The sequence below is a fragment of the Lutra lutra genome, chromosome 9, assembly GCF_902655055.1.
Source record: "Lutra lutra chromosome 9, mLutLut1.2, whole genome shotgun sequence".
Lineage (NCBI taxonomy): Eukaryota > Metazoa > Chordata > Mammalia > Carnivora > Mustelidae > Lutra > Lutra lutra.
In genome coordinates, this window is record NC_062286.1 from 1,288,267 (window position 1) to 1,303,065 (window position 14,799).

A 14,799-nucleotide genomic window follows, 5' to 3' on the forward strand; every position below is an offset into this window, starting at 1 on the left:
TGTTTTGATCTCCTTTGTAACCAGCTCCCGTTTTTACGCTAATAGCAATCTAAGGACAAAATTTTTAAACCAGATCCCAAAAAGAAGCAAAATATGACATTGAATGTTTAGGTCTCCCTTTGCTGAACACCTCATGCACTCATAAGTTGTTCTATGCAGAGAATTAAGTGTACGCAAATTATTTGTGTTATGCTTGCTTTTTCTCTTAACTAGGCTAACTCCCCGAAGGCAAAGAGCAGGCCTCTAATAGCACATTACCAATAATTATAACGATATATAGTTAGTATATTCATTTTGTAATTTTCAACACATTTTCACTTACATTGCCTACTTTAAATCAGAAGATAGGTGTGTAGGGTGAAAGGCTTTCTTATAGTTTTTACAGGTAAGGAGAGAGGGATGTTAGTGACATCTCAGCTTGCCCAGAGGAAGGGGGCGCCGAGAGTCGGGTGCACCGAGTCCCCCTCCTTAGTCCGGTGTTCTCTCTCTCCTACCCCACCCCTTCTGCAGCAACCCAGGCTCGGTGGGATTTAATGGGTTCACGTGAACGCATGTCCTTGGCTTGACGGAGCTGTCCATAAATCCCGAGCCCAGCCGTCTCTCAGGGAAAATTCCTCATTTCTCTAAATGAAGGAAAGAGATGGTAAAGAATTTGAAGGCACTGATAATCTTTTTCAAAAACGTGACCTGAGTGGTTCTTGAGAAACAAGAGTAGAAAGGAAGACAGGATATAGAGAGCACACAAAAAATGTCGAGGTCGGTTCTCCCTGCACTTTCCAACCCATTGCCAGAGAGCACAATGCTGGCCAATGACAAATGCTCTTAACCTTCACCCTTATGGCCAGGAAACAGTCCCGTTGGCCAGGGACAGTGGAGCACCCTGCGCTCAGCGCCTGGGAGTCCACAGCACACGCAGCTTCTCTCCTTTGTCTACAGCGGATCTGTCGATGCACAGGCAGTGCGTGGGGGACGAGGTGCTGAAGCTGCAGTTTGCAGACCGTTTCCATAACTTTTGAGAGAACTGGCAGGTCGGAAATGAGTCGATAGTTCAGATAGATTGTCAGGTAATAAGGAAAGTCATTAGAACGGGGGAAGATCTGTGGCTGCTTTATATGGAGCAGGAATTCAGCCAGATGTCAAGGTGGGAGCGAGGCCGCCGGCTGCAGCAGAAGCCCCGTCTTCTCTGTGTCTCTAAAAGAGCCACGTGGGCCATGAGTTCAAACAATAGGTTGACAGCTGCAGCTCCCAAGTCGCCTTCATGTCTCGTGCAACCAGAGCCACAACGAAGTCAAGAAAGACAGATTGATCTCGTGTTCAGAGTCACAGTGCTGGGGGGAAACACCAGCACCAGGCTCAGCAGCCTCAATTACTTGCACGAAATGAACTGGAAAATTTTGGCAAGTCAAAAAATTAAGAGACACAAAAGCTGGTTCAACGTTTACTCTGCTATTAAGAGATCACAATGAACACACTCATTCTTGTCGGTATTCAATTCTGTGGAAGTGCACAACACTGGTCTTTCAGGGGCTGCTCGCTGGGGGCAAAGAAGGTGCTCAGGTGTCCAGAGAATGTGAGACGGGGAGAGAGCTTCAGGGTGGGTCCGTGTCCCTGCCACCTCCCTGTGCGCTCACTCCCTGATGTTCTTCTGCACAAAGGAAACTCGGGTCGAAGGGCTTTCAGGAGTGAAGCGTGATCTGAATGCTAGTGCACACGCAGCTCACTCTAGAGATGCTGGATCGATGGGTGCCGTTGGTAGCTTGGAGGACTCAGGTGACACTTCCGTTGTCCTGGTTTCAGAAATGACCATGCACACGTCATGTGGATGCACACGTATCCTTCAAGGTATTTGATTCCTGCGAGAACCAGCCGTGGACATTTTTTAACATGAATAACAACACAAACACCAACATTGCATGTAATTTCACGCCCTCACACTCCTTGTTCTGGTGGTCCTGCCTCCCAGGAAGGTCGTGCCCGTAATCTTATTCATTCTTTAAGGCCCAGATCAAGGGTCACATCCGGGGAGAAGCTTTTCCTTCCTGTCATCACTTCCGTGGTGATTTATTGATTTATAGCTCTATTATAGCTCTCTTATTGATTATATCTCTATTAGAGTACTCATTATGTCCTTTTATAATGGGTAACTGCCTATATGGCCTTCCCCTTCATCAATTCTAAGCATGGACCATGACTTATTTATTGTGTATCCCCAGTGCCTAGCACAGTGCTTGGCTCATGGTCAGAAATCAATAAATAAGCTTTGCTTTGATAGCCTCTGCATTCCAAGGATGAGCTATCAATTGGCAGAGCAGCAATAAATCGGAAAGAACGGAAACTTACATCTAGGGCAGGTCTCACAGAATTTTCAAACGTACAGAGAAAGTCATAAATAAATGACAGTCCATCTGACTTGGCATCCACGGCTGCTACTGAGGTCCATACTTCAATCAATGCAGTATCTAAACTCTGCAGAGGGCAGCAGGCACAGGGGTCCAGCACAAAGTTAACCTGCTCAGCACAGACTTGCAGATGCCAAGGTACTTGATGAGACATCCTCTTCAAATGAGTTCCTTCTCAGAGACCTCAGCAGTTCCTGGGTTTCCCATATCATTTCTGTATCAATCACCCCAAAGCGTAACTCACTATCTTGTCCTGGAAGTTCTGATCACGCACATTCAGTTTCCTGCCATCATTTCCACTTGTGCATTTCATGTTCCAGCCTCAGAGAAGCTGACAGCTGCTCTCCCACCATGCCCACAGTCCACAGAGCCTCCTCCTTGCCCCTGTGGTTTTGACGTTCACTCAGCCCCCTGGACTCAGTCCAGGGAGAGCGCCCCCGATTCTTTTCCCTCTTTGCTCCATCCACCAATTCAATCTACCACTCAAACCTGTAATTATTTTAAAAGCAAAGCAAAGAATCTTCATATCTACCCATCCCTTTATTCCATTTCTACTACTTTTTCTTCTGTTTCTATCTGACTTAGGGCCTGAATTTGTTCTCTACTTCTGTGTTTAACTCCCATCTTCTGTCCACGGAGTTCCCAGATCATATTCCTAAACCATCACTTTCCATATATAACGTCCATCATTTCATTCAGGGCAAAGTCTTGGGTCTGCAGCCCGGCTGCATGTTCTCCTGGTTTCTGTCTACTTTCCTGGAACATTCCTCCCCCATCCCCCGGTCAGTCAGGCTTCTTCACTCTTCCTGAGGCATTGCTACCCCTGAACCATGACTCTGAATTTTCACCTCAAACTGGAGAACTGTCTCTCTTCTCTAAGTCAATACTGTCTCTTACATCAGTTCAGGTTGAACTTTCTCAAGGAAGATTACCCTGATCATTCTAGCCCAAAGCACACTTCCTCTGCCTTCTGTGGGCTCACAGCACAGAGTTAACAAGGTCACCGTTTGGTGCTCCATTTGTACAAAGTGCTCACATGGCATTTATCATGAAGTGCTCTATGCTGATGTTCTTCTACTAGATCCTACAAGAAACAATCTTAGTGTTTATCCGCCAGTGTAACCTCCACAGGAGCTTGGAATCAGGACAAGGGAAAGTATTTGGCAAGTTTGTTCAGTGAACAAAATATACATATGCATGTCTCGAAACTCTGATTTTGGGAACTGGTAGAACACTTAATGGGCCCAGGCTACCCTCCTGGGATAGACCACAGGATTCCCAGTAACTGTTTCTAGAAAGGAATGGAGCAGTGGGATCTTGGCATGGCAACCTCAGGGGGTTTATTCCCACTCTTGGAAAAAGCAAAACAAATCACTTCAGTGATCCAAAGAGCCGCTAGGAGATACAGTCCTGGGGCATTTCCACCATTCGCCACTGGGGATTTTTCAGAATTTCTATCTTATTAATAAATGATCCATTCTCACCTCACTGTGACCCTGGAACTTTCCTGCCATCTCCATCATCTTCCAGATGAGTTGCTTTTCCCAGATGGGAAGTCCTCACTAGAGGGATACTGTCTAAATCAATACGATCCTCTGAGGTAGACTTTGAAGCTGGCTCTGTATCCTAGGGGAAGGCATGTTCAAGAGCTTGGGAGCAGTACTGATGAGACAACAAGGGGGTGACCTTCCCCCAGTCCCATCACTAACATCCACCCCATCTGCACATGCGCCCAGTACAAGCATGAGGAAGGGCTCGCCTTCTCCCACATGCTCTCTGTAAAATAGCCACATGTTCTGTGTATTTCCAGTTGCCTATGAACAATCGTCATTTTGCTGCTCGATGATAAGTTTCTCATAAAAGGTGATTGCGCCTCTGATAATCTCATGCAGTGTTAGATGTTCTGACCAGTAAATGGGCTGATGACAGGACATGCAGGCGTCCAGGCAAAACTCCATCAGTCTGGTATTTGAAAATTTTAAGTGAAAAAGAGCTTAAAAATATGTTTAACACATGTTTCAAACATACATCCAATATAATATAAAACTTTTATGTCAGTATATCTCCATTCCCTTCCATACCTTTGTTTGTTTATTATCATATGTATTACAGTACTATGCATTATAATTGGATTATAACATAAAATATAGCTTTATAAATTGGGCTTTACAGTCGTATGTCTAATAAAATCAAGAGAACAGAACATATATATATATAATATTAAAATAATATATATTTTATATTAATATATGTTTTATATAGTTTTAATGTTTTAATAAATATAATAAAATATATCATAAATATATTTATAATAAAAACAATATTTCTTTTTAAAATCACAGAAATGTGATCTTACATATCTACCCACATACTTATTATTTATTGTGCTCTGTATTCTTCCCAGGGACCTTAAGTTTTGTTTTTCTGTTTTTGTTTTTGTTTTTTAATTTCTTTTCAGAATTCATTGTTTATGCACCACACCCAGTGCTCCATGCATTCCTCCATAATGCCCACCACCAGCTCCCCCAACCTTCTACCCCCCACCCCTTCAAAACCCTCAGGTTGTTTTTCAGAGTCCATAGCCTCTCATAGTTCATCTCCCCTTCCAATTTCCCTCAACTCCCTTCTCCTCTCCATCTCCCCTTGTCCTCCATGCTATTTGTTATGCTCCACAAATAAGTGAAACCATATGATAATTGACTCTCTCTGCTTGACTTATTTCACTCAGCATAATCTCTTCCAGTCCCATCCATGTTGCTACAAAAGTTGGGGATTCATCCTTTCTGATGGAGGCGTCATACTCCATAGTGTATATGGACCACGTCTTCCTTATCCATCCGTCCGTTGAAGGGCATCTTGGTTCTTTCCACAGTTTGGTGACCGTGGCCATTGCTGCTATGGACATTGGGGTACAGATGGCCCTTCTTTTCACTACATCTGTATCTTTGGGGTGAATACCCAGTAGTGCAATTGCAGGGTCATAGGGAAGCTCTATTTTTAATTTCTTAAGAAATCTCCACAGTGTTTTCCAAAGTGGCTGCACCAACTTGCATTCCCACCAACAGTGTAAAAGGGTTCCCCTTTCTCTGCATCTTCTCCAACACACGTTATTTACTGTCTTGTTAATTTTGGCCATTCTAACTGGTGCAAGGTGGTACCTCAATGTGCTTTTAATTTGAATCTCCCTGATGGCTAGTGATGATGAACATTTTTTCATGTGTCTGATAGCCATTTGTATGTCTTCATTGGAGAAGTGTCTGTTCATGTCTTCTGCCCATTTTTTGATATGATTATCTGTTTTGTGTGTGTTGAGTTTGAGAAGTTCTTTATAGTTCCTGGATATCGTCCTTTTGTCTGTACTGTCATTTGCGAATATCTTCTCCCATTCCGTGGGTTGCCTCTTTGTTTTGTTGACTGTTTCCTTTGCTGTGCAGAAGCTTTTGATCTTGGTGAAGTCCCAGTAGTTCATTTTCGCTTTTGTTTCCTTTGCCTTTGGAGACATGTCTTGAAAAAAGTTGTTGTGGCTGATGTTGAAGAGGTTACTGCCTATGTTCTCCTCTATGATTCTGATGGATTCCTGTCTCACGTTGAGGTCTTTTATCCATTTCAAGTTTATCTTTGCGTGTGGTGTAAGAGAATGGTCGAGTTTCATTCTTCTACGCATAGCTGTCCAATTTTCCCAGCATCATTTATTGAAGAGACTTTTTTTTCCCACTGTATATGTTTTCCTGCTTTGTTGAAGATTATTTGACCATAGAGTTGTGGGTCCATATCTCGGCTCTCTACTCTGTTCCACTGGTCTATGTGTTTGTTTTTATGCCAGTACCATGCTGTCTTGGTGATCACAGCTTTGTAGTAAAGCTTAAATCAGGCAACATGATGCCCTCAGTTTTGCTTTTCTTTTTCAACATTTCCTTAGCAATTTGGGGTCTCTTCTGATTCCATACAAATTTTAGGATTGTTTGCTCCACCTCTTTGAAAAACGCCAGTGGAATTTTGATCAAAATGGCATTGAAAGCATAGATTGCTCTAGGCAGTATAGACATTTTAACAATGTTTATTTTTCTGGTCCATGAGCATGGAACGGTCTTCCATCTTTTTGCTTCTTCTTCAATTTCTTTCATGAGTGTTCTGTAGTTCCTCGAGTACAGATCCTTTACCTCTTTGGTTAGGTTTATTCTGAGGTGTCTTATGGTTCCTGGTGCTATAGCAAATGGCATCGATTCTCTAATTTCCATTTCTGTATTTTCATTGTTAGTGTATAAGAAAGCAACTGATTTCTGTACATTGACTTTGTATCCTGCCACGTTACTGAATTGCTGTATGAGTTCTAGTAGTTTGGGGGTGGAGTCTTTTGGATTTTCCATATAAAATATCATGTCATCTGCAGAGAGAGAGAGAGTTTAACTTCTTCATTGTCAATTTGAATACCTTTTATTTCTCCTTGTTGTCTGATTGCCATTGCTAGGATTTCTAATACTATGTTGAACAAGAGTGGTGAAAGTGGGCATCCTTGTCATGTTCCTGATCTCAAAGGGAAGGCTGCAAGCTTTTTCCCATTGAGGATGATATTTGCTGTGGGTTTTTCATAGATAGATTTTATGAAGTTGAGGAATGTTTCCTCTATCCCTATACTTTGAAGCATTTTAGTCAGGAATGGATGTTGGATTTTGTCAAATGCTTTTTCTGCATCAATTGAAGGGACCATGGGGTTCTTCTCTCTTCTCTTATTGATTTGTCTTATCACATTGATTGATTTGTGAATGTTGAACCATCCTTACAACCCAGGGATGAATCCTACTTGGTCATGGTGGATAATCTTTTTAATGTGCTGTTGGATCCTATTAGCTAGGATCTTGTTGAGAATCTTAGCATCCATATGCATCAGGGATATTGGTCTGAATTTCTCCTTTTTGGTGGGGTCTTTGCCTGGTTTGGTGATCAGGATAATGCTGGCTTCATAAAGAGAGTCTGGAAGTTTTCCTTCTGCTTCAATTTTTTGAAACAGCTTCAGGAGAATAGGTATTATTTCTTCGTTGAAAGTTTGGTAGAATTCCCCAGGGAATCTGTCAGATCCTGGGCTCTTATTTTTTGGGAGGGTTTTGGTCACTGCTTCAATCTTGTTACTAAATATCAGTCTATTCAGGTTGTCAATTTCTTCCTGGTTCAATTTTGGAAGTTTATAGTTTTCCAGGAATGCGTCCATTTCATCTAGGTTGCTTAACTTATTGGCATATAACTGTTGATAATAATTTCTGATGATTGTTTCTATTTCCTTGGTGTTAGTTGTGATCGCTCCCTTTTCATTTACAATTCTATTAATTTAGGCCTTCTCTCTTTTCTCTTGGACTGGTTTGGTGAATGGTTTATCGATCCTATTGATTCTTTCAAAAAACCAGCTTCTAGTTTCATTGATGTGTTCTACTGTATCTCTAGTTTCTACCTCATTGATCTCTGCTTGATTATTTCCCTTCTTGTGTGGAGTTGGCTTAATTTGTTGTTGATTCTCCTGTTCTTTAAGGTGTAGAGACAACTGGTGTATTCTGGATTTTTCAATTTTTTTGAGGGAGGCTTGGATGGGTATGTATTTCTCCCTTAGGACCAGCTTTGCTGTATCCCATAGGTTTTGGACCTACGTGTCTTCATTCTCATTGGTTTCCATGAATTGTTTCAGTTCTTCTTTGATCTCCTGGTTGATCCAAGCATTCTTAAGCAAGGCGGTCTTTAGCTTCCAGGTGTTTGAGTTCCTTCCAAACTTATCCTTATGGTTGAGCTCCAGTTTCAAAGCATTGCAATCTGAGAATATGCAGGGAATAATCTCAATCTTTTGGTATCGGTTGAGCCCTGATTTGTGACCCAGTATGTGGTCTATTCTATTCTATGTGCACTTAAGAAGAATGAGTATTCTGTTGTTTTAGGGTGGAATATTCTATATATATCCATGAGGTCCATCTGGTCCAATGTGTGATTCAATGTTCTTGTTTCTTTATTGATTTTATGCTTTGATGATCTGTCTATTACTGAGAGTGGCACGTTAAGATCTCCTACTATTAATGTATTCATATCAATATGATTCCTTATCTTGATTAACAGCTTTCTTATATAATTGGCTGCTCCCATGTTGGGGGCATAAATAGTTATAATTGTTAGATCTTCTTGGTGGATAAGGACCTTAAGTTTTTTTTTTTTTTTAATTTTATTTATTTATTTGACAGAGAGAGAGATCACAAGCAGGCAGAGAGGCAGGAAGAGAGAGAGGAGAAAGCAGGCTCCCTGTTGAGCAGAGAGCCCAATGCAGGGCTCAATCCCAGGACCCCAAGATCATGACCTGAGCCGAAGGCAGCGGCTTAACCCACTGAGCCACCCAGGCGCCCAGGACCTTAAGTTTTATCTGTTGTCATGTACCTTCCATGTGAAAGACTTCCTTTAGTATTTTTTATAGGACAGATCTGATAACAATAGAATGCCATCAGTGTAGATCAAAAGTGTCTTAGTTTTGGCGTGTCTGAGTGGCTCAGTCAGCTGAACATCCAACTCTGGATATTGGCTCAGGTCATGATCTCAGGGTCATGAGATCTAGTCCCGCTTCAGGCTCCCACTCAGTGGGGAGTCTGCTCCGGACTCTCTCTCTCCCATTCCCTCTGCCCCTCCCCTGGCTCCAGTACTCTTTCTCTGTAAAAATTTTTAAAAGTCTTAGTTTTGCCTTTGTTTTTAAAGAATAGTTTCATTAGATATAGAAGATGTTTCTTTTCTTCCAGTACTTGAACATGTTCCAATTTCTATAGATTTCATTGTTTTGAATAAGTAGTCAACTATTAATTATATTGTATTTTCATATGCAAATTGTCATTTTTCTCTGATACTTTCAAGATTCTTGCTTTGGGTTTAGGTTTTTAGAGCTTTGAATATGATGTCTAGATGCATTTGTTTTTGTGAATATCTTACTTGGGGCATTTTGAGTTTGTAAATTTTTAAATCAATGTTTTTATCAAATTTAGCAAATTTTTAGACATTGTCTCTCTATTTTCTGTGTGATCTGTATTTTCTTTGCTCCTTTTTGAACTCCAATTACACATCTGTTGGAAAGCTTGATGAGTCTCTCCTCATTTTTTTTTTTTAAAGATTTTTATTTATTTATTTGACAGACAGAGATCACAAGTAGGCAGAGAGGCAGGCAGAGAGAGAGAGAGGAGGAAGCAGGCTCCCTGCTGAGCAGAGAGCTCAATGTGGGGCTCGATCCCAGGACTCTGGGATCATGACCTGAGCCGAAGGCAGAGGCTTTAACCCACTGAGCCACCCAGGCGCCCCTCCTCATTTTTATTCAATCTTCTCTCTCTGTGCTCTTTAAATTGGATAATTTTTATTGGTCTATCTTCTTTTAAGTTGATTCTTCTCCCATCTCAAAGCTGCTGGTAAAACCACTTAGTGAATTTTTATGACATGTATTGAACATCCCAGCTCTAGAATTTCCATCTGTTTTTTGTTTGTTTGTTTGTTTGTTTTGTTTTGTTTTTGTTTTTGTTTTTATTTTTGTTTTTGGTGTGGTTTTTATTTCTCCATTAAGATTTCCTAACTATTCACTCATTAATAGCATATTTTCACTCAATTATTTGATCATATTTTTCTTTAACTATTTGAACATATTTATAATAATTGCATCTAAGTTACTGATTACAAAATCCAACATTAACATAACTTCAGGACAACATTTCCTTAGTTTGGGTAATATTCTCCTTTTTATTTGTACATCTAATAATTTTGGTTTGGAAATAGAACATCATAGATAATACATTGAAATAACTCTGGATTCTGTTTCTTCTGTACAGAGGGCTGTGGGGTTTTATTCTTGGGGGACAGGGTTCTTTGTCTTGTCTTACTTGTCTGCTAACCTAAATTTCTACCATATGTTTAGAACAGTATTTTAGTTGGGCAACTGAGGCAAGATAAAACTAGGCCTTCCTTACTTCTTTGTATCTGTTTCTGATCCTATATTTGATAACGTGAATATCTAGATCAGAATCACCTGAGATGATGCTTACAGTTCAGGAACATCGCTCATCCTGTGTCTGCAGGTCTCCAGGTAAAACTCAGAGAACCTGGATTTCCAGGCAAGCTTCCAGGGAAATTGTTATGCATATTGAAATTTGCTAATGAAGGTGTTAAATATCAGGAAACCCATTTAATAATCATATTATCAAAAATAAAAGAAAAAAGGACAGAAAAAGACTAAACAACAAAAATTTTTAAAAGTTAAAAGGACCAAAAAGTTTAAAAAAGAATAAAAACAAAAGTGAAATAAGATCAAGAAATTAATTAATATCATGATCACGTTATTGGACATTGACTGTATTTATTATTTGACCTAAAGTACTTATGTACATTAAAATAAATACATTTATTTTGAGGAAATAGTCAAATCAAAATACTATGATGCCTGAAGATGTTCTTTACCATCAGTTATATATAAAACCTCAGAAACAATGAAAGTACCCAGCAATAGAAGAATGCTTACACGTCTGTGGCAAAGAAACTCTATGGTATAGAATAAACATTAATATTTTATTATGGGAGGCAAAATACATATAGTGATTGTTGGGTCAGTGGCTCTGGGAATGCAGGAGGAACAATAGAAATGACCACCGGGGAAGCCATCTTCCAGCCCCCTCCCTTCCTTAATCCTTGACTCTCCAGCCAAAAGGATATATGCCCAGGTCATGTCTCCATAGGTAGCCGGATACCTATGCAGGAAACAGGAGTATCAGCCACCTCCCCATACCCTCTGATCACCAAATACCTTACCATGTAAGGATGTGAGCCCATGCCCTGTGTTGGCCCAATAAAAGACCCTGCTGACTCCCTCCCAGCGCCACTTCCTCGACTCCCCCTTCCTGAGTCGCAGAACCTCGCCCGAGAGTGCCGACATCCTCCCTGCGCGACTTTCCTGGCTCCCCTTCTTCTGAACCCTGAAACTTTGCCAGAGACGCCTTTAATAAATCTTGCCTTGCACCTACCTCTCCTGGTGTTGTGTTTACCTCGCCTGCAAAACTTTACAGTGATATAAAAATAAGGAACCCAAATAAAATTATATGTCTGCTATTAGTAAATCTATGTATTGATATAATTGAAGATTAACAGAAAACAAAACCAACTGCGTCAAAGTAATGAATTATAGATCATGAATACATTTTTCATTAATGTTTTAATATTTTGATGGGACTTCAGCAAGAGAAACTTAAGGAAACCTACTGACTAATCATCAAATTAAATAACATAGATTTTTTGAAGTGTATTCAGCTCAAATCTTTTTTTGTAAGGCTATAAACATCACCCTTTCTCTGAACTCCAGGAGAATTTACTAAATGTCACACTCATTCTGCACTAGCTTGCAGAAGTGGAGGAATTACCAGGTCTGAAGGGAGAGAGGGTCTACAGGGTTGGGCGGCGTGTTGGAGGCCTGAGGAGCTGGGATGTCTGGTCTGGGGATTTGGACTCACACAGTGGACTGGAACCAAAGGCCTTGTGCCAGCCGAGGTAAGCAGCCAGGGCTTCTCTTGGAGGCCGTGAAGATATTTCTGGGAGTAGAAGCATATTAGAGCTTGCTTGAAGCAGGGGTAGCCCAGAACAGGAAAGGGCTGACTTACTGGCAGGGGAGCCCTGATTGTGGCCTGGTAGCTCTTTCACTGTCTGCGTTTTTCCTCCTCCTTCCTGCTGGCTCCTTCTCTTAAGCTAATTGTGCTTTCCTGTTCCTGCCTGCCTTCCTCACTCCCCAGCACCCAGCCTTTCTTCTCTTGCTAATAATGCGTGAGCCCCTCCCTCGCTCCCAGCACTTAGGATGCCCCACACCCACCCTGCAAGTCCTGAGCTGGGTCACTTAGTACGGAAAATTTAAGTCTCCTCCTGGGGGCTGGAATCGTGTTCTTTGTTCAGCACGATTTAATCTATTGTTCTGCACAATGTACATTTACGGAGTAACATAAGTAAATAATAATGGCCACTATCCTCAGGGCAGAGCCCAGGGAGCGGCTAGCTCCCGGTAGTCTGCCATCAGTGGGGGTTTGACAATGGCTTGTCACCTCACACCCAGGGTAGCATTTAACCCACCTATGCCTTCCATTATGTGAAGTCACTTAAGGAGGTTTGCTTCTTCTTAACGGTAAAATGAGACAACTGAATATTTATCCTTTTAAGCATCTTTTGAAAATCAAAATTACTCTTTAATCCCAATTATGGTTATTAACTAATTAGTTCCTCCACATCTCCTTAAATAATTTATTGCAGAACACACACTCAAGGACAATTCTCAAACCCAAGTACAGCTTCAAGTTCATGTAATTACACGGCATTAAAAAACATATGTGCCCAGAACCAGGGGCTATCGGAGGCTCTGCCTCAGTGCCACACGACGGCTTACAGCTACTTTTCTGCAGGGGGCTTGCACACACATGGCCGAGTCGAATGTAAACACCATTCAGAAATTCACGGACAGAAGACCTAACAGCAAACCAGACTATGATAAATGCCAACGGTAAATACGGGAAAACTCAGCAGACTAGGGCAGAAATGTTTATGAAATGATTTGGGATGGGTGCTGAGTGTGGGTGTGTGAGTGTCTCTGTGTGTGAGTGTGTGTGCGTGAGTGTGTGCACATGTGCGAGCAGACGGGTGTTTGTGCACCTGCGTATGTGGGGTGGGCAAGGGAGACGGGGGAGGGGCAGGCAAAGAGACCCTACTAGACTGAAGAAACAAGGACAAAACAGGGGGAAGAAAAAAGATCTGAGGGACTTAGTGACTTACTGTTTTGGCCATTAAATCACGTCATAGAATGGCAAAATGGACTATAGCCATAGCTTGTCACCTTCTTGATGTATGATCGGAATAAGATATTCACAGATGATAAGGCGATTCCAGACCAAGATCACCTGATCCTTTAAAAATTTAGGATCAAGGGGTTTACATTATTCTGAAAGTCTTGGAATCACTGGTCTAGACAGAGAAACAGGGAGAGACTGAGGAAGAACAATTTTGGAGAAACCTGGCTAAAAGGGAGTAAGGTCTGGCTAGGCCTCCCCAGACCTTTCTGCCAAACAGAAAATGCCCATCTGCCTTGGAGCAGAGGCAGCACCACCCCCGGGGGAACACTGCTCGGAGGGCAGAGGGAAGGCCGTGATGAAGTCTTAGGATGTAAGTGGGGTTCGGTGGGGTGAGGTCCGGAGCGGACGACCAAGAAAGAATTCTTGAGACAACTTTGGTGCAAAATGGTGGTTTATTAAGGCACAGGGACAGGACCCATGGGCAGAAAGAGCTGCTGGCCGGGGGCTGTGAGGAGTGGCCCATTATACGCTTGCAGGTGGGAAGGGGGTCAGGGATGGCGCAAGTCTCTAAGGAATTTTGGAAGCAAGGTTTCCAGGACCTTGAGGGGCTGGCTGTTGTTGGGAAGAAGGTTATTCATTACTAGTAATAAAACCTTTGTCATGAGACCCTTTAGATGTGGATCATTGGACCGTATGCTCTTCAACACTATCTTGGAATGATCTTCAACACTATCTTGGAGGGTTTAGAGATAAAGGAAGTTTCCAAAGGAATTTTTACAGTAGATTTCAAGATCCTGGTAGGGGGTAGGGGTTGGTTAGCCTAGGATTGCCCTTTGCCCTTAGCACAGCCTTAAGGCAGAGGCAGTTGAGTCCCCAGAGGAATGTCACTCTGCTGTTACAAGGGCTTGTGGTGAGTAAGGAAATTTAATTTTTTCTCCTGCCTCCGTTTCCCACATCAGCCGGGCTTCAAGCCCCACTGGCCTCCTGGGCCTATCATCCATTTGGAGAACATAACGGACAACCCGAAGATTGGCAGGAGGGGGCGGCTCCTCCTTCGTTGTGCCCCTCTGTGACCCTGGAGGAAGGAGCGGGTGGAAACCCCAGGTTTGGCCTTTGGCCGGCCATTCAAAAATACCTCCTCACATATGGGTAGGAACAATTTTTACTAGAAAATATTCACAATGCCTCACATTTTTATGAGCTGCACTCAGAAATGACATCGATCAACTTCTTCTTTAATTGATACTCATAGAGACCGTCCAAAAAGACCTGAGTATAACCAAACTTACATAAATATAGCCCTTGAAATGCATTCCACTCTGAGAGATGATCTTGATCAAAGATTTTACAGGAAAACACCTCTCATCACAGAATAAGGCAGGCCAAAATTTATTGAGACCTTAAAGGTAGAGCATAAAAAAAGAGTTTGTGTGACTTTTATATTGAAGACTCTCTAGGAATCTGAATTCACATTGCTGAGCCAGACTGCCTAATGGGAACAAGCTTACAGAGCAAAGGCAGGACTGCTTAACTCCACTCAGACACAAAAATCAGGTTTTGAAATTAAAGGTTTGGAAGAATCATTGATT